Source organism: Anomaloglossus baeobatrachus, chromosome 1 (genome assembly GCF_048569485.1).
Source record: "Anomaloglossus baeobatrachus isolate aAnoBae1 chromosome 1, aAnoBae1.hap1, whole genome shotgun sequence".
Lineage (NCBI taxonomy): Eukaryota > Metazoa > Chordata > Amphibia > Anura > Aromobatidae > Anomaloglossus > Anomaloglossus baeobatrachus.
The window spans coordinates 546,427,747-546,448,532 of NC_134353.1; positions in this window are offsets into that span (position 1 = coordinate 546,427,747).

Below are 20,786 nucleotides of genomic sequence, written 5' to 3' on the forward strand. Positions count from 1 at the left end.
GCAGGAGGCAGGAGTCACACAGCAACGCAGGAGGCTCCCAGCACCGCAGGAGACAGGAGACTAACAGTGTGGCGCCCCTGACCTGGTCAGGCACCACTGAGTACTGCACCCATGCTGGGGACAGTACAATACAGGTAATCCAGAAGGCTGACCGGGGTGTGGAACACAGGCGCATAGTGATCAGGTCTCACACATGTACCCATGAGAGGACCCCTGGGGATCCCAGGAGGGGGAAAAGCCTTCACCTTCACTGGAATAGTGGAGGGGGCCAAAAGCCTCCATCTCCTCTCAAGGGGTGTGGTAAGAGAGTCTGGTTGCTAGGTGGCGTAGGCAGGCACAAAAGGGAAAGGAGGAGTAAACAGTCTAGAGTCTGAAGCAGAGTGTGGAGGAGTGAGAAGCAGGAACGTGAAGCTCTGACAGGAGCAGCAGTGAAGGTCCCAGATGTGAGCCGGTTCAGAGCAGAGTCCAGGGAGCTCCGAGGAGAGCTGACCCCTTCCCCTGGGCTGCTGTAGTCTGACAGCGTCCGCGCAGTGGCTACCGACGGGGGAGAACGGTCAACTAGGAGTGCTACCCGAAATCCATCTTCAGCTAGAGAGAGAGCAACGGAGTGGGAAGTAAGGAGACTGCTAGAGAGTACCAGGCCCAAACGGGCGGCAGATCCCGAAGCGGAGATAGATCCAGCTTTCTTTTGCTAAACCTGCCGGTGTGGGGCTCTCAAAGCCCACGCCACAACACCACAAAAGCCGCAGCCACGTAGCCACAGTTAGGGCCCATAGGTCACAGGAGGCAAGCAGCTGGAGTGGCCTGGTCCAGGCGACAAGCAAACGGCAAACGAAGGGGAGAGAGGCTGCAGCATCTTCCCTGGGTGACCCCCATAGGGACTCAAAGTCGGGGTTACCCCAAACCACCAAGGGCTAAGGAAGGCGAGTTAGTAGTCACCCTCACAAGTCAGCCTGAAGGACACCTGGTTCCCGCCTGGTTCATCCCAGCTACGCCCGGGTTACTCACCCTGCCACCTGAAGTGAGTAAAAACCCTGAAAGACATTCTGCCTGTGTGGAGTTATTCTGCGCCTTGTGGTACTACGCACCTACACAGGGCCCTGGGGCTTGCCTCACTCTCAGGAGGCTATTCCAACTAACTGCACTCACCATCAGCCCCAGGCGACCCTCAACCTGCAGTGGCGGTCCCTACTGGCCGCAATACTGAGAGTGGCGTCACGACAAGAAGAAGATCTCCTACCTGTGACCAGATCCAGCTGAGTGGAGTCCCTGAAGGTAATGCACCGACACAACACCTGTGGGGCTTCACATCTGGCGTCACGAACAGGATAAGGACTAGACCTGTTGAGACAGGTGACCATGTGCCTGGGCGGTCCGCTTGGAAAATTGGAAGCGCCGCCATATTGCCACCATGAAAAGCGCGCTGAAAAACAACAGCAGCCCGCGCTGGAAGAAGTTACCGCCCACGAAGAGGTGTGGCTACCCAGAGATCCCCTGGAGAGTTCTGACCTCGCTTGTGAAGAGAGCGGAAGCGTCCAGAGACGGCGGGAAGGAAAGAGAGCCACAAGCCTGCTGCTGCAGAGAGAAGAGATGGAGTCCGGACGTGGATACCCAGAACCAGGCTCTGCTGCCTGGTGGTGCCGGGAGCTTGCTATCTTCTGCGATCAGCTGGAGGCCAGGATCATGCGACAGCTCAGTGAGGGACGCACGGAGCTTCTGGAGATGGCTGCGGCGGTTCGGACCTACGAGGAGGGAGCCGCGCGACGCCTGCCAGATCGAGCGGCGACGACTCAGATCCCGATGGTGCCACTGATGGGTGAGTCCAGAGTTGCCCCAGCCAGTGCAAGTGCTCCAACCCCTGCTGCTACGACCGCGGTCCCAGAAGAGGCGCCCGGCGCGGCGACGCTGAGCCAGGCCGCAGCCATGCCAGGTGCGGCCCGCCAAGCCCCGGCCGCCGCAGCGATGCCCTGCTCGGCCCGCCAAGCCCCGGCCGCCGCAGCGATGCCCTGCTCGGCCCACCAAGACCCGGTCCCTGCAGCAACGCCCAGTCCGGCCCGCCAAGAACTGGCCGCAACAGCGACGCAGAGCCAGGCCGCAGCCACGCCAGGTGCGGCCCGCCAAGCCCAGGCCGCCGCAGCGATGCCCTGCTCGGCCCGCCAAGACCCGGCCGCCGCAGCGATGCCCTGCTCGGCCCGCACAGACCAGGCCGCCGCCATGCCAGGCGCGGCCCGCCAAGACCAGGCCGCCGCCATACAGGGCGCGGCCCGCCAAGAGATTGCATCACCATTTACCCCGGCCTGCAAGGCCAGAGCAGACACCGCTCCCCAGTCCAAAGAGGTCCCTGCTGGAAAGCCCACGCTGGGGGAGAACCCCGCATACTGGCAGCTGAAGGCTGACATGGAGGCCAAGTTTCCACAATGGTTGGTGGACCGGTACATGCTCCCTCCGCATACCCCCAAGAGGATTCCAGCAACCCCTGCAGCAACCACGCCAAAGAGTCCCCCGCCTGGGCCTGCTGAAGAAAGCCCATCCCCAGCACTGCCACCAAAGGAGTGCCAAGAAGAACTAAGGGGGAGAGGAGGGCAAGAAGCTGAGGAGTTGCCCCCGGAGCCAGCAGCAGTGCTAGTCCCAGAGCCGGAGATGCTGCCATATTCCCGCTGGGACGAGGAAGACCTGACACCTCCTGCTGATGAAGAAGATCTGCCCCAAAGCCTCACCTGGGAGCTTGTAAGCTGCACTTCGCAGAATCCAGCCCGCAAGACACAGCGCCGCAGCAGAACCCAGTTTTCCCCTGCACCGCCATCCCCAGAGCAGAGAGAAGTCACGGCCAGAGACCTACAAGAAAAAAGGTTCCTGAGAAGAGCCAAAGCACAGGTCCGAGGACCCCTTTGTAGAGGAGTAGTGGAGGACTTCAGCCTCAAGTCAGGATACGGGTTCATCGTAGCACCTGGTATCAAAGAAGGCATTTTTGTAAATAGGAGAGACGTCAGAGCTAATCTGCCCAGAGGACACCCTGGCAGAAACTTAAAGATGGGAGACTCCGTACAGTTCACCATGCACCAAGGAGAAAGAGGGTGGTATGCGCTAGATGTAGTGCCATGTCCCAAAGAAGAAGAAAGAAAAGACAAAGGACCTACTGACGAGACAACTACAGATGAGGAAAAAGGTCAAGAAAGCAACAGGTGCCGCAGCCCTACAGGCCCAAGCCCTGGTGAAGAGGAATCTGCCTAAGTTCAAGTAAGAAGTACAGCAGTTGAAAAGTTAAAGTTTTGACCAGTTTGGAAAGTTTGTTTTGCAACGTTTTAAAAGTTCAAGTATGTGCCCACATAAACTGATGTGAGAAATAAACCTTAAGGCTATGAACTGGCTATAGCCACAAACTCTCGCAGTGTAAATAGTTACACCAGAGGGCACCACCACCACCAGAGTCAGCCTGTTTAGGGGCTTGGCTCGTCTGCAACCAGGAGGAGCCCGTCCGTATATAGGGCCTTGGCTCGCCTGCGACCAGAGAGCATGCCTGTTTATGGGGCCTGGCTCTCCACCACAAAGAGGGTACCTGGTCAGCACCAACTGTGGAGGCCGCCTCTGCATCCTGCCAGAAGAGGCTGAAGGCGCGGATCCACCAGGCCAGGTATACCCTGAAACCACCAGCCCATGAAAGCCGCCTCTACATCCTGCCAGAAGTGGCTGAAGTCGCGGCCAACGTGAAAGGGTTTTGGGTGGGTTAACGGACTTGTGGGTGGAGGGTGGTGATGTATGGTACCTGGTGCTTTTACAAGTTTTAACATGTTTTAATGTTTATGCATTTTTAAAATGTTGTCTTGCAGCCCGAGGACGTGCTGGTGATAACTAAGGGGGAATGTGGCGCCCCTGACCTGGTCAGGCACCACTGAGTACTGCACCCATGCTGGGGACAGTACAATACAGGTAATCCAGAAGGCTGACCGGGGTGTGGAACACAGGCGCATAGTGATCAGGTCTCACACATGTACCCATGAGAGGACCCCTGGGGATCCCAGGAGGGGGAAAAGCCTTCACCTTCACTGGAATAGTGGAGGGGGCCAAAAGCCTCCATCTCCTCTCAAGGGGTGTGGTAAGAGAGTCTGGTTGCTAGGTGGCGTAGGCAGGCACAAAAGGGAAAGGAGGAGTAAACAGTCTAGAGTCTGAAGCAGAGTGTGGAGGAGTGAGAAGCAGGAACGTGAAGCTCTGACAGGAGCAGCAGTGAAGGTCCCAGATGTGAGCCGGTTCAGAGCAGAGTCCAGGGAGCTCCGAGGAGAGCTGACCCCTTCCCCTGGGCTGCTGTAGTCTGACAGCGTCCGCGCAGTGGCTACCGACGGGGGAGAACGGTCAACTAGGAGTGCTACCCGAAATCCATCTTCAGCTAGAGAGAGAGCAACGGAGTGGGAAGTAAGGAGACTGCTAGAGAGTACCAGGCCCAAACGGGCGGCAGATCCCGAAGCGGAGATAGATCCAGCTTTCTTTTGCTAAACCTGCCGGTGTGGGGCTCTCAAAGCCCACGCCACAACACCACAAAAGCCGCAGCCACGTAGCCACAGTTAGGGCCCATAGGTCACAGGAGGCAAGCAGCTGGAGTGGCCTGGTCCAGGCGACAAGCAAACGGCAAACGAAGGGGAGAGAGGCTGCAGCATCTTCCCTGGGTGACCCCCATAGGGACTCAAAGTCGGGGTTACCCCAAACCACCAAGGGCTAAGGAAGGCGAGTTAGTAGTCACCCTCACAAGTCAGCCTGAAGGACACCTGGTTCCCGCCTGGTTCATCCCAGCTACGCCCGGGTTACTCACCCTGCCACCTGAAGTGAGTAAAAACCCTGAAAGACATTCTGCCTGTGTGGAGTTATTCTGCGCCTTGTGGTACTACGCACCTACACAGGGCCCTGGGGCTTGCCTCACTCTCAGGAGGCTATTCCAACTAACTGCACTCACCATCAGCCCCAGGCGACCCTCAACCTGCAGTGGCGGTCCCTACTGGCCGCAATACTGAGAGTGGCGTCACGACAAGAAGAAGATCTCCTACCTGTGACCAGATCCAGCTGAGTGGAGTCCCTGAAGGTAATGCACCGACACAACACCTGTGGGGCTTCACAACAGCACCGCGGGATGAAGGAGTCACGCAGTACCACGTGAGGCAGAAGCCTCACAGCACAATGGGAGGAAGAAGTCACAGCACTGCGGGAGGCAGGAGGCTCACAGCACCATGGGAGGCAAGAGGCTCACAGCACCAAGGGAAGCAGGAGGCTCACATCACCGCAGGAGGCAGGAGTCACACAGCATCGTGGAAGGCAGGAGGCTCACAGCACTACTGGAGGGAAGAGGCTTACAGCACCACTGGAGCCTTACAGCACCAAGGGAGGCAGGTGGCTCATATCACCGCGGGAGGCAGGAGTCATACAGCACCATGGGAGGCAGGAGGCTCACAACACCAAGGGAGGCAAGAGGCTCACAGCACCGTGGGAGGCAGGAGGCTCACAGCACCAAGGGAGGCAGGAGGCTCACAGCACCAAGTGAGGCAAGAGGCTCAAAGCACCAAGGGAGGCAGGAGGCTCACATCACCGCAGGAGGCAGGAGTCACACAGCATCGTGGGAGGCAGGAGGCTCACAGAACCACTGGAGGGAGGAGGCTCACAGCACCACTGGAGGCTTACAGCATCAAGGGAGGCAGGTGGCTCACATCACCGCAGGAGGCAGGAGTCATACAGCACCGTGGGAGGCAGGAGGATCACAGCATCGTGGGAGGCAGCAGTCACAGAGCACCATGGTATTCAGGAGGCTCACAGCATCAAGGGAGGCAGGAGGCTAACAGCACCAAGGGAGGCAGGAGGCTCGCATCACCGCAGGAGACAAGAGTCACACAGCACCGCGGGAAGCAGGAGGCTCACAGCACCGCGGGAGGCATGAGACTCACAGCAACGAGGGAGGCAGGAGGCTCCCAACACAGCGGTAAGCAGGAGTCACACAGTACTGAAGGGAGGCAGGAGTCACAGAGCACCGCAGGAGGCAGGAGGTTCACAGCAACGAGGGAGGTGGAAGTCACTCAGCACGGAGAGAGGCAGGAGGCTCACCGCAAAGCGGGAGGCAGAAGTCACACAGCACCAAGGGAGGCAGGAGTCACACAGCACCGCGGGAGGTAGGAGGCTCACAGCACCACGGGAGGCAGAAGGCTCACAGCACTGAGGGAGGCAGGAGGCTCACAGCACCGCGGGAGGCGGATGGCTCACAGCACCAAGGGAGGCAGGAGGCTCACAGCACTGCAAGAGGTGGGAGTCACACAACACCGCGGGAGGCAGGAGGCTAATAGCACCGAGGGAGGCAGGAGGCTCACAGCACTATGGGAGACAGGAAGCTCACAGCACCGCGGGAGGCAGGAGGCTCACAACATCAAGAGAGGCAGGAGGCTCACAGCACTACTGGAGGGAAGAGGCTCACAGCACCACTGGAGCCTTACAGCACCAAGGGAGGCAGGTGGCTCATATCACCGCGGGAGGCAGGAGTCATACAGCACCATGGGAGGCAGGAGGCTCACAACACCAAGGGAGGCAAGAGGCTCACAGCACCGTGGGAGGCAGGAGGCTCACAGCACCAAGGGAGGCAGGAGGCTCACAGCACCAAGTGAGGCAAGAGGCTCAAAGCACCAAGGGAGGCAGGAGGCTCACATCACCGCAGGAGGCAGGAGTCACACAGCATCGTGGGAGGCAGGAGGCTCACAGAACCACTGGAGGGAGGAGGCTCACAGCACCACTGGAGGCTTACAGCATCAAGGGAGGCAGGTGGCTCACATCACCGCAGGAGGCAGGAGTCATACAGCACCGTGGGAGGCAGGAGGCTCACAGCATCGTGGGAGGCAGCAGTCACAGAGCACCATGGTATTCAGGAGGCTCACAGCATCAAGGGAGGCAGGAGGCTAACAGCACCAAGGGAGGCAGGAGGCTCGCATCACCGCAGGAGACAAGAGTCACACAGCACCGCGGGAAGCAGGAGGCTCACAGCACCGCGGGAGGCATGAGACTCACAGCAACGAGGGAGGCAGGAGGCTCCCAACACAGCGGTAAGCAGGAGTCACACAGTACTGAAGGGAGGCAGGAGTCACAGAGCACCGCAGGAGGCAGGAGGTTCACAGCAACGAGGGAGGTGGAAGTCACTCAGCACGGAGAGAGGCAGGAGGCTCACCGCAAAGCGGGAGGCAGAAGTCACACAGCACCAAGGGAGGCAGGAGTCACACAGCACCGCGGGAGGTAGGAGGCTCACAGCACCACGGGAGGCAGAAGGCTCACAGCACTGAGGGAGGCAGGAGGCTCACAGCACCGCGGGAGGCGGATGGCTCACAGCACCAAGGGAGGCAGGAGGCTCACAGCACTGCAAGAGGTGGGAGTCACACAACACCGCGGGAGGCAGGAGGCTAATAGCACCGAGGGAGGCAGGAGGCTCACAGCACTATGGGAGACAGGAAGCTCACAGCACCGCGGGAGGCAGGAGGCTCACAACATCAAGAGAGGCAGGAGGCTCTCAGCACCACAAGAGACAGGAGGCTCACAGCACTATGGGAGGCAGAAGGCTTACAGCACCATGGGAGGCAGGAGGTTCACAGTATCGTAGGAGGCAGGAGGCTTACAACACAGCGGGAGGAAGGAGTCACACAGCACCTCGATAAGCAGAAGGCTCACAGCACTGCGGGAGGAAAGAGGCTCACAACACCGAGGGAGTCAGGAGGCTCACAGCATCGGAAGGAATGTACAAAAGGTGGTCCGGTAAACCTGATGCTCCTCTTCTTCTGTGGGACGGGAGCACAGTACATCTCATGCTTAACCCGCACACAAAGTATGTCCTCAGCAGGCTGAAGACCTAATGGTATGCGCACCACATATTTAAAGGGCCAGCAGCCAACAAGACCGTGGCTACCGCCCGAGTATTGCGTTCACCAGGAATGTGCCCAGGAACCGCATAAAAAGTCATCGGGGGCCAAATACGGACAGCGGGCCGGAGGTTCCCCACCCCTGCAATAGATAGTTAGCAGTAGGTATGAGTAAGCACTATCTATAAAGCTGCACCACCATAGGGTTCAGAAAGGGTCACAAAAGAACATATAAAAGCTCCATCCTGAGATGTAGTGCAGGAGCGAACATATCATGGGTGCAGCCGCACTGGTACCCAAGAGGAGAGTTGTCTCATTTCTATCTTCAAAGCAAGTGGAATTGTGCTTTTTGATGAGTTATTGAACTGCATGGAGCCCATTTACTATTTTTGTACAGGGGTCCTTTTTTTCTTTGTCCGCCAGTGCTGTAGTGTATGACGTTTGTGTTAGGTGGAGACCAACCACCTGCGCATAAGAAGCTGTTATTATACAGCAGATGCGAGGCAGAGAGGCCTATTACAAACTTCAAAGACTCCATATACCAGTAATGGGAATAAATGTTTGTGAAGGCAAGAAGTAGCCACTTCAAAGGAGTCTGTAGGATAATGCCTTAGTGCAAAGAGGAGTGTAACACCACAGACAGCTAAGAGACCAGATGTTGATCTAGGTTTTCCAGCACCCTAGACAAGAATTCAGTTTGCCCTACCCCCAACCTCATGCAGTTTGAGTAGTTGTCATGTGACTGCTTATTCATATGCATTTGTCAGATTTATATTTACATGCCGACGAGCTGCTCTTCCTAATTCTCTCAATGTTCAGTGGAAAACTACAGCTCCTGCTTAATTGAGAGAAGCAGGAAGAAAAGCTAGTTATAATGTGACCATTAGATTGCATGAGTGGTCATGTGAGCAACTAGACCTGAATCCTAACAGTGAGTATATTACATGCTGTTAGGATTGTGCATGCTACAGTGCTTCATTTTATAATTAAGAGGTTTGTCCAGGTTTGTGGTAAAAGTATGTGATGAAAGTCTAGGTGACCGCAGACTACTGAGTTCTCACAGCATACACACTGGACACTTTTTGAATTCTTCCATGCAGCAAGGGTGGATGGTCTAGCATAAATAAAAACATAGTAACCCTTATCTTTGCCAGGCATTACAACACTTTATTAACAAAACCATGTATGACATAATTTTACAGGTTATGACATGTTACATGTGTACAGGATCAGACCCAATAACAGCACAGAAATACAACATCTTAGTCACCAGTATTACTGAAATACATCACTTAACCTCCAATATCAATAGAAATACATCACCAGAACCACCACAAGTACAGAAACACATCACAAGAATCATCAGAAATACAGAAATACATCACCAGAACCACCAGTAGTACAGATATACATCAGTAGAAACCCTATCCGTACAGAAACACAGCATCACTACCTTCATCAGTACAGAAATACATCACCTGGACTAGAGATGAGCAAACCTGTTCAATAAAGGTTTGCCAATTTAAAATTTGGTACGATCCTTCGCATGTTCAGTCGGACTCCGTAGCCCGAAGCACTTTCTCCAAAAGTTGGCGATCTTCTGTTCTGCTCGTTTTTGCCCCAAAACACTGTCCGTATTTCCAAAAATGTTGTTGTAATAACATTTTCTGCTTTTGTATAGGATTGTGGTACTGTCTGATAAATGGGGGATGTGTAAAATCAGTGGAGGGGTGGGGACTCGGGAGAAGGCTTTTTGGCAAGCGGCGCCATTTATTTTCCTTAACTTTATTTGTGAATGTTCCTGCAGACAATCAAGGCACAGCAAACATCCACAAGGTTCAGACACAAGGGCTTTTGTGATTGGCTGCATAAATCACATGTCATTGTGCATATTAATTGTGAACATGTTGCATCTGCGCCTGGTGCTGCTAGACAGTGAGCTTAGATAGAGGTTTAATGCAAGGTAGTTAGGATAGATAGAAGATCGATAGTGTGCAATAGATAACAAGTGAATGGCCAGCTTACCCCAATCAGACGTTTGATGCGGTGGCCAAATGTCTGGGAATCCGGCACGAAGGTGGAGCACATTCGGTAATCAAATAACAAAAAGGACCTCAGAGATATTTTAACGCATGAGGAAAGAAAAGCCTTGAAGAAACTATCTGATAACCCTCATCTATTAGTACATCAAGCTGATAAAGAAGGAGGGATAGTGTTATTGAATGCTGGACTATATAGAAAACTGAGCATCATTGTAGACTCTGAAACATCATCTCGAAAATGATTCCAATTTTAAGACTGATATTAAAGAATTTTTAGTGATGGCAACAGAATTCCTGTTAAAACATAATTATTTTCTTTTTGACGAAAGATTTTTGTTCAAAAAAGGGGCATTAGCATGGGGGACAAAGTCTCCCCATCACTGGGTAGAAGGGAAGAGAAGTATCTTTTTGATGAAAGTAACCCTTTCCTTCCTAAACATCATTGGATGGGTCGCTTCATTGACGACTTGCTTATAATTTTAGCGGGTACTGCAGAAGAGGCTAACAAACTATTGGATTACATGAATACAAATTAATTTAATCTAAAGTTCACCAGCTTCCATGATGCAAAAACTATCAACTTTTTAGATGTAACATTGGTAGGGGATCGGGGAATGAAATTATTAACATCAAGCCTTACAGGAAACCCACATCCAGTAGTAACATCCTGTCTGCATATTCCTCTCATCCACAACATACAATTAAAAATATACCTGTTGGAGAATTGGTCAGGATGAAACTTAATAGCTCAAATTTGGCAATTTATGACAATGTAAAGAAACAAATAAAAGACTAAAAAAAGGGGTTACCCACAATGGTGTCTAACTAGGGCTAATACAATAGCCAATAACAAAAATCGGGAAGAACTTATTTGTGAGAGACAAATCCAAAATGACAACATATTTAATAAAAATAAAATTGTTACATTTACCACTGAATATAGGCCTCAGTTTAATAAGATCAAAAAAATAATACAGCGACACTTACCTTTATTAGAACGAGATTCAGACCTAAAAGAGATTGAAAAAGGAAATAACATCAGATTTGTGGCTAAAAAGCATTAACTTTATCCACTGTGTTATCACCAAGTCTTTTTAGTGATAAATCTACATTTATATCTAATACTTGGTTGGATCTAAAAAGTTTCTTTTATGCCTGCTTTACACGCTTCAATAAATCTTTCAATCTGTCGTCGGGGTCAAATTGTAAGTGACGCACATCCGGCATCGTTCGTGACGTATTTGCGTGTGACACCTACGTGCGATCAAGATTGAACGCAAATACGGTGATCGCATACACGTCGTTTATTCCTCATACATTGGACATTTTGTTGTATGAACCTAGTCAATTGTAACGTGTGACATCCCTCATACGATTGTGATGTCTGAGGCTATGTGCGCAGGTGTGCGCTCTGCACCGCAGCTTAAAAAAGGTCCGCTTCAGAGCATCATCATGGTTTGGGCCTGCTTTTCTTCAGCAGGGACAGGGAAGATGGTTAAAATTGATGGGAAGACGGATGAAGCCAAATACAGGACCATTCTTGAAGAAAACCTGTTGGAGTCTGCAAAAGACCTGATACTGGGACAGAGATTTGTCTTCCAACAAGACAATGATCCAAAACATAAAAAAAATCTACAATGGAATGGTTCACAAATAAATGTATCCAGGTGTTAGAATGACCAAGTCAAAGTCCAAACCTGAGTCCAATCGAGAATCTGTGGAAAGAGCTGAAAACTGCTGTTCACAAACGCTCTCCATCCAACCTCACTCAGCTCCAGCTGTTTGCAAAGGAAGAATGGGCAAAAATTTCAGTCTCTTGATGTGAAAAACCGATAGAGACATACCCCAAGCGACTTGCAGCTGTAATCACAGCAAAAGGTGTCGCTACAAAGTATTAACTTAAAGGGGACAAATAATATTGCACTCCCCAATTTTCAGTTATTTATTTTTTAAAAAAGTTTAAAATAAGGAATAAATTTCGTTCAACTTCACAATTGTGTCCCACTTGTTGTTGATTCTTCACCATAACATTAACATTTTTATCTTTATGTTTGAAGCCTGAAATGTGGGAAAAGGTTGAAAAATTCAAGGGAGCCAAATACTTTCGCAACGCACTGTGTATATATATATATATATATATATATATATATATACTTAAGCAAGCATTGTTGACCTTAGGGAGATCAACATATCCACTGCGGAGACACCATCACGTGTTTCTCAACGCAGTGATTCTAGAGCATTGCCCCCTGGGAAGTATGCAAATAAGAAAGCCGTGGAGACACCATCACGTGTTTCTCAACGCTGGCAGGAAACTAGCCAGGTCTTTCACCGGGAAGGAACAACCACGGAAAGGGCAGTCTCCAGTCAAGGAGACCACCTATACCAAACATGGTATCCATCCACAGACAGCCGTTTCGGGGTATTAGCCCCTCATCAGTGTGGAGTAGGAATCTGGCTAGTGGGGGCAATGCCTAGTAAAAGACTACTTAAGCAAGCATTGTTGACCTTAGGGAGATCAACATATCCACTGCGGAGACACCATCACGTGTTTCTCAACGCAGTGATTCTAGAGCATTGCCCCCTGGGAAGTATGCAAATAAGAAAGCCGCGGAGACACCATCACGTGTTTCTCAACGCTGGCAGGAAACTAGCCAGGTCTTTCACCGGGAAGGAACAACCACGGGAAGGGCAGTCTCCAGTCAAGGAGACCACCTATACCAAACATGGTATCCATCCACAGACAGCCGTTTCGGGGTATTAGCCCCTCATCAGTGTGGAGTAGGAATCTGGCTAGTGGGGGCAATGCCTAGTAAAAGACTACTTAAGCAAGCATTGTTGACCTTAGGGAGATCAACATATCCACTGCGGAGACACCATCACGTGTTTCTCAACGCAGTGATTCTAGAGCATTGCCCCCTGGGAAGTATGCAAATAAGAAAGCCGCGGAGACACCATCACGTGTTTCTCAACGCTGGCAGGAAACTAGCCAGGTCTTTCACCGGGAAGGAACAACCACGGGAAGGGCAGTCTCCAGTCAAGGAGACCACCTATACCAAACATGGTATCCATCCACAGACAGCCGTTTCGGGGTATTAGCCCCTCATCAGTGTGGAGTAGGAATCTGGCTAGTGGGGGCAATGCCTAGTAAAAGACTACTTAAGCAAGCATTGTTGACCTTAGGGAGATCAACATATCCACTGCGGAGACACCATCACCATCCGCAGTGGATATGTTGATCTCCCTAAGGTCAACAATGCTTGCTTAAGTAGTCTTTTACTAGGCATTGCCCCCACTAGCCAGATTCCTACTCCACACTGATGAGGGGCTAATACCCCGAAACGGCTGTCTGTGGATGGATACCATGTTTGGTATAGGTGGTCTCCTTGACTGGAGACTGCCCTTCCCGTGGTTGTTCCTTCCCGGTGAAAGACCTGGCTAGTTTCCTGCCAGCGTTGAGAAACACGTGATGGTGTCTCCGCGGCTTTCTTATTTGTGTATATATATATATATGTATATATATATATATATATATATATGTAAAATATCTATATATATACACATATACATATATATATATATATATATACATATGTATATATATATATATGCATATACATATATATATAGTATATACTAATGCATCTCAATAAATTGGAATACCATAAAAAAGTTAATTTATTTCAGTAATTCAATGCAAAAAGTAAAACACAAATAAATGTGAACTACTATTGGTATTTTGGTATGAAGAAAGAAAAGTTGAATGAAGTGCAATAGGGTTAAAGATTAGGTAGCTGTGGATGATACCAGTGCTTCTCAATAAATTAGAATATCAAAATGTTCATTTATTTCAGTTATTCAATACAAAAAGTGAAACACATACAGTATATTACATAGAGTCATTACTAACAGACTGATCTATTTCAAGTGTTTATTTCTGTTAATGTTGATGATTATGGCTTACAGCCAATGAAAACCCAAAAGTCATAATCTCAGAAAATTAGAATAATTACCACAAAACACCTGCAAAGGCTTCCTAAGCATTTAAAATGACCCCTTAGTCTGGTTCAGTAGGCTACACAATAATGGGAAAGATTGCTGACTTGTCCAGAAGGCAGTAATTGACACTCCACAAGTAGGGTAAGCCACAAATAGTCATTGCTAAAGAAGCTGGCTGTTCACAGAGTGCTGTATCCAAGCATATTAATGGAAAGTTGAGTTGAAGGAAAAAGTGTGGTAGAAAAAGGTGCCAAGCAACCGGGATAACCGCAGCCTTGATAGGATTGTTAAGAAAAGGCCATTCAAAAATTTGGGGGAGATTCACAAGGAATGGACTACAGCTGGAGTCAGTGCTTCAAGAGCCACCACACACAGACAGGACATTGGCTACAACTGTCGCATTCCTTGTGTCAAGCCACTCATGACCAATAGACAATGGCGGAAGTGACTTACCTGGGCCAAGGAAAAAAGAACTGGACTGTTGGTCAATGGTCTAAGGTGTTGTTTTCAGATGAAAGTACTGTAGAAAGAGATGAAGATTCAGGAAGGTAGCTGAGATGAAGGTACAGGAAGATAGAGAAAGGCTTTGGAAATTGATGTAACCTATATGAAGAACAAGTAAAGTTGTGCTTAGAAAAAGAAACCCTGATTTTGTCATCTCCTTGCTTGAATTTGATCCCAGAGAAGATAAAGAACTGAAGTATTCCCAGTGGCAAGTAAATGGACAAACTCCAGATGTCCACGGGCCCTACAACCTGTCTGTAGCAGGGCCAGGAGGCTGTACTTAGACACAACACAGACCACGACTACAGAATTCCCTGCCACCCTGTTATATTTTCAGCAGCAGATATTGTGGTAGGCGGCTGGTGTGGATAGTTGCAGCAACAGCGGACTTGTAATGCACTAAAACACAGAAACGATTCAGCAACAACATACAGCACAATGACAGCTACACAAATGATCAGAGAATTAGCAACGTATAGAACTTGTTGCCCAGACTCCTCCCTTAATTAGAAGGTCCCCCTTGAGAAAGCGAGCACTGAGACACGTGAATTGCGCATTGGGTGGTTTCTTGTCAGTCCCCCTGCAGGTATTCTTACCGAGCTGTATGTAGTTATGTATTTGTAAACCTTATTGTATTACTACTTTGTACTATCATTAATGCTTTTCATCTGTTACTATATATTCGCCCTGCAGGGGGCTGATTCAATTGCTATTGTTTTATCATGGCTCCCTGATTTATGCATATAAAATAGACACCATAGCCTTTACAATTCTGTTTCCTATACAGGGATTCTGCCATTCTTTGACATTGAAATTTTACAATTATCTGACCATTACTCTGTACTGTATTGTCTGCACAACTAGTCTTTTGTCTATGTTTTTTACATGTTTTTTATATTCTCAGTAACTTTTTTAAAATTATTGTAATAAAAGCTATATTTTTTGAGGTCCATTTCATGTTCTCCTCCTATTATACTTGTATAGAAGGTGCCTTAAACATCTGATTCTAGGTAAGGGCATACTGGTCCTTTAAGAAAAAGGGTGTGTTCTCGTGCACACCCTACGGGCATTCCTGGGAGGCTTGTGTGGAGTCTGCAGGCTCTGTGAGACAGCAGCTTAGACCCGGGATGGGGAAGCCACCTTTGAGCGGCTGGGAAAGTGAGACAGCCGGCATCCCCGCTGGGGGGAGAGGGGCAGGACAGTGTGGGGACGGTGGTATGAGCGCTAATCGTTGCCTGTTTGAGAGTCCATAATTAAGAGTGTTTTAAAAATTTATCACCAACTGGAATCAGGATGTCTTCTGTATGCCTATTGCTTGCTGTAATGCATTCCTAGTGCCCATTTTAATTAGGCCTTGTACTGCCTGCATCTCCTTTAGCAGTTTTGGAGTCAATAATTAAGAGTGTTTTCAAAATTCATCCCAAACTGAGATCAAAATGTCTTTTGCACATCTATTGCTGGCTACATTGCTATGCCTCTTAGCTGACTAGGTGGGTCGAACGCCTGGGTCCACAGTCATTATCTTTGGGTGCCCCTACTGCCGCTTCCCTTGTGCTGGTCAATCCTCTGTCCAGCATGCAGGTGCATATGCCTCCCACCTTGATACAATCTTTGCACATTTTCAAACACCATCAGGAACCATGAACTTTTTTGTCCCAGCGCAGCATCCAGCTGTCTGTACCTCTGCCTTGGAGTGCAAGAATTAATACGCAGCCACTCACCCACAGGCCCAAACAATAAACGGCTACATTTGCAGACTGATTTCCATGCAAAAGTTGGAGTTTAGGCTTGTGGACACTGATGATTTCAGCATCCTGATGGCGGCAGCTGTCCGTCAGTACCTGATCCCCAGCCCTTACTATTTCTCGTGGTGTGATGTTCCCACAACCTCATGTCCCATAACATGATTTTGGCTGGGCCTCGCACTGACTGCAGATCATTATCAGTTTACCTATTAATACAGTTGTTAGCTGCCTCCACCAGTTGTATGGTTAAGAATGGGGAAGTGGCTGTGCTACTGATAGCGCACGCACAGGTCAAGATAGTTGGGCCAGGTGAATCTGGACCTGCAGCATGAGCACAACAAAAATGCATGCTACATATGTCACACTGTTGCTTATGAGCCAAATCTGGACCTCATGCCGATTTTATTAGGGGCTCATTATTCTGTTTAGAGAGCCATGTGGGGCACATTATTCTGTATGGAGAGCTATCTGGAGACCATTCTTTTGTTTGGAAGGGTATGTGGGGCCCATTATTTTGTATGGAGGGCTATGTGGGGCTCATTATGCTGAATGGAGGACTATGTGGGGCCCATTATTTTGTATGAAGCACTATGTGGGGGCCGTTTATTCTGTATGGAGGGCTATGTGGGGTGAAATATAATGTTTAGTGGACTACATGAAGCCTATCATTCTGTATGGAGGGCTATGTGGCGCCAATTATTCTGCATGGAGGGCTATGTGGGGCTTGTTTACCTAGAAACATATAAACTGCTCATAGAGTAGACATGACAGAGTATAACAATCAGGCAGAGCACCACAAAATACAAAGAGAGAGACAATGTCCAGAGTCAAAGGTGTATTACCTAAGGCCATGATCCACTGCTGTTGTGCCACATTGTTTTACTTTGATATGTCTGCTTTGTGAGCAGTTTATGTTTCTATGTAAACACACTGGCTTCCTATAGGCAAACACATTGGCATTTGCCCTTATACATTGTGGCCTGGGAGTTTTTGATTGATTTTTTGATCAGTCTATCTTTTATTATATACAGTATATCACTATATGGTATCTCTAATACAGTGCCTTCCGAAAGTATTCGCCCCCCTTGAATTTTTCAACCTTTTCCCACATTTCAGGCTTCAAACATAAAATTTAAATTTTATGGTGAAAAATCTACAACAAGTGGGACACAATTGAAGGTGAACGAAGTTTTTTGCTTATTTTAAATTTGTGTAAAAAATAAAAAACTGAGAATTGGGGCGTGCAATATTATTTGTCCCCTTTACTTTCAGTGCAGCAAACTCACTCCAAAAGTTCATTAAGGATCTCTGAATGATCCAATGTTGCCCTAAATGACTGATGATGATAAATATAAGCCACCTGTGTGTAATCAAGTCTCCGTATAAATGCACCTGCTCTGTGACAGTCTCAGTGTTCTATTTAAAGCACAAAGAGCATCATGAAGACCAAGGAACACAACAGGCAGGTCCGTGATACTGTTGTGGAGAGGTTTAAAGCCGGATTTGGTTGCAAAAAGATTTCCAAAACTTTAAACATCCCAAGGAGCACTGTGCAAATGATTATATTGAAATGGAAGAAGAATCATACCACTGCAAATCTACCAAGACCGGCCGTCCCTCAAAGATTTCATCTCAAACAAGGAGAAGACTGATCAGAGATGCAGCCAAGAGGCCCATAATCACTCTGGATGAACTGCAGAGATCTACAGTTGAGTTGGGAGAGTCTGTCCATAGGACAACAATCAGTCGTATGTGCTGCCCCTGTGCCAGCAGCCACCGTTGCTCAGATCCAGACATCCTAAGGGGATGGCTCGAGGGTCTCCGGACCCGGGTGTCTCGCGGACATGCCGAATAAAAGGGGGAGACGTAGATGTACGGGCTAAGCCGTATTAAGTTTGTGATACCAACCATGGTGTGTGGTGAGGTGGGACACCACCGCTGCTGTTATGGGGCACCCGGGGGAGATGTAGTGGCAGCTGGATGTTAACCCCTCCGTGGGTAGGGATGGTTGCTCTGGGGCCCAGTGTCTTTGTGCAGGGTATAGCAACAACAGGGGAACGTTTTGGTTACTCACTGTAAATGAACCACACGAGTCTTTGGTAAACCGAGGTGCTGGTGGCCGGCCGCCGCGGCCGGTTGCATTCAGGTCCCCCACTCAGGCTGGTGATCTCTGTCCTTTTCCTCTGCACTGACTCTGTTTATTGTGGACTGCATGGTCTGGAACTCAGGAGTCCGCTCCCGGCTGGATGTGGCCTAAGGAGCCGTGCCCGCAGACGCTGGCCCATGGGATCTATGGGCCCTGGCGGTGACCTCCTATCCCTATCGGTTGGCTGTTGTCTTCTATGAGGGACTTTGGGTGGGACAGGACCTCTAGTCCTGGCCTCAATCGGTTAATTAACCAGGCCGCTGGTTTCCGGTCCTGGCTTCAGGGTACGAGTACCACCTTTGTGCTCCAGTTTCCGGGTCGGTTCCCCGTGTCGGTACCGGCGGGCTACAACCCTGTCCCGGTCCACCTCGGTTCTGCCAAGCCGTCTTCCCATCTCCTGCTGACGGAGACCACCGTCTGCCACCTGGCCAAAGGCACTAGTGCTCCAATCCTGGCACCATTCAACTTGAACCTCCTCTGCTGGAGCTACACTTAGCTCCAGCCCACACTCCTCTCAACTTGAACTCCAAACTTGATCTCACTCAGGACTGCTTGTTTTCCCGCCCCGGGCTGTCTAGAACCCTGGGTCTGCGTGTCCAACCGCCTGGTCCTACCCACTGGTGTGTTTGTCTTTCCCTAAGGGGGGTGACTAGGGTTTCATGTCGGCTGTGTGTCTCCTAAGTGAGGGAAGGGTGTTATGCCGGGGCCTATCTGTGACTACCTGGTTTTGCCAGGGTGTCACATGTACACTGCACAAATCTGGCCTTCATGGAAGAGTGGCAAGAAGAAATGTTGCGGGCGGGGGACAGACCGCAGCAGGGGGGTGGGGCTGCTCGAGACGCTCGGATCCGGGGTCATTGCGATGGCTCGAGGGGAAGCCGCTGGGGATGATGCCCGGGACCGATGGAGTGGGGAAGCTGGATGTTATCCCCTCCAAGGGTAGGGGAGGTTTTGTTCCGGGGCCCAAATACAGATGGGATGGTGCTGTGGAGCGCAATCTGCAGGGTTGGACCGGATGGTATTGGTGTACTCACAGTTCCTGAAAGTGGCTTGCTGCAGACAGTCTTTTTCCCTGTAAGTCCGGGCAAGCACGTCAGCTTTCTTCTTTTCCCGAGCAGCTGTCTCTCTGCGGAGCTGCTGCTGCCGCTCCTAGTATGGGGCACGGTTCCCGTGCTCCTCCTCCTGCTCAGGAGCCAGGTCCGCTCGGATGCCCTCGGCGCCAGCTACAACTGGCCTCTCATGTTGCCGTGGGCCCAATCTATCAGCGGGCTGCTCCTCATTTTTGCAGGATCACACCAGCTGCTTCTCATCTGGGGCGGGAAGCCTGGGAGCAATTGGTGCTGCAGCTTTGGTAAAGACAGGGACAGGTGCCGCCTGTGTAGTTGCCTGGCTCGGGACTGGGACGGACGTCATCAGCGGTATGGCCGGGCTCGGGCCAGGACGGACTTCATCAGCGGTTCGGCCAGGCTCGGGGCCGGGTCAGATGTCATCGGCGCTGCGGCCTGGCTCAGGGCCGGATCAGATGTCATCGGCGCTGCGCCCTGGCTCGGGGCTGAGTCAGATCTCTTCGGCACTGCGGCCTGGCTCGAGGCCGGGATAAGTGCCGGGATGGTGGTTAGAACAGAGCCGGAGGTTGCAGTGACTGGATCCTCCTCCTTAGAGGCCACGGGTTCTGCTGCCGCAGGCTGGGGCAACGGGTCGGTCAGAACGTTGGCCGCAGGCAGGGGCAGTGAAGGAAGTGGCGTTGCAGACAGGAGCTGGCCGGGTCCCTCAGCCGGGCAGGCCGGTTCCTGGGGAACATAAGGGCATGGGTCTGCACTTACCCGATCCTCAGAGGTCATCTCCACTTCACGCACCCGAATGGTTGCAGCCAGGTCCTTCATCTCCGACGTCCACTCCGACAGCATAAGGTAGACTTGGGCCCTAATCTTCCGGCACATCCTCTTTGTTTATTCCTCCACCCAGTCAGCGGTCCCAGGGATGGGACTTTCCGGGCATCATCTGCTGGGCTGCGCTGACATCCTGCCACCTCGGTGTCCAGGAACAGGTTTCTGCAGAGTCCTGGCGTCCCTGCACTTATCAGTTCTGGTCACATTCTGCACTCACGCCCCCCCCCCTTGGTTTTCAACAGCAGTGTCCGGCTGCATTCACAGGAAGGTGGGCGGAGCTTCAGATTCACGCTCTTTTCGGGGATGAAGATGGTGAGGTTGTCCTTTTTGGCACCCAAATGGCGGGCAAGATGGCGGCGGTCCGAAAAATTGCAGTGTTTCAAGGGTTAACAGTCCAGGAAAGGTGCACTTCACCCACGTTAGTGGATGGGGTAAGTGTCCTGTTCGTGACGCCAAGTTTTGTTGTGGGCGGGGGACAGACCGCAGCAGGGGGGGGACTGCTCAAGATGCTCGGATCCGGGGTCGTTGCGGTGGCTCAAGGGGAAGCTGGATCTGGGCCTGAGCACCCGTCCGTCGCCCACAAGTGAAAAGGGGGG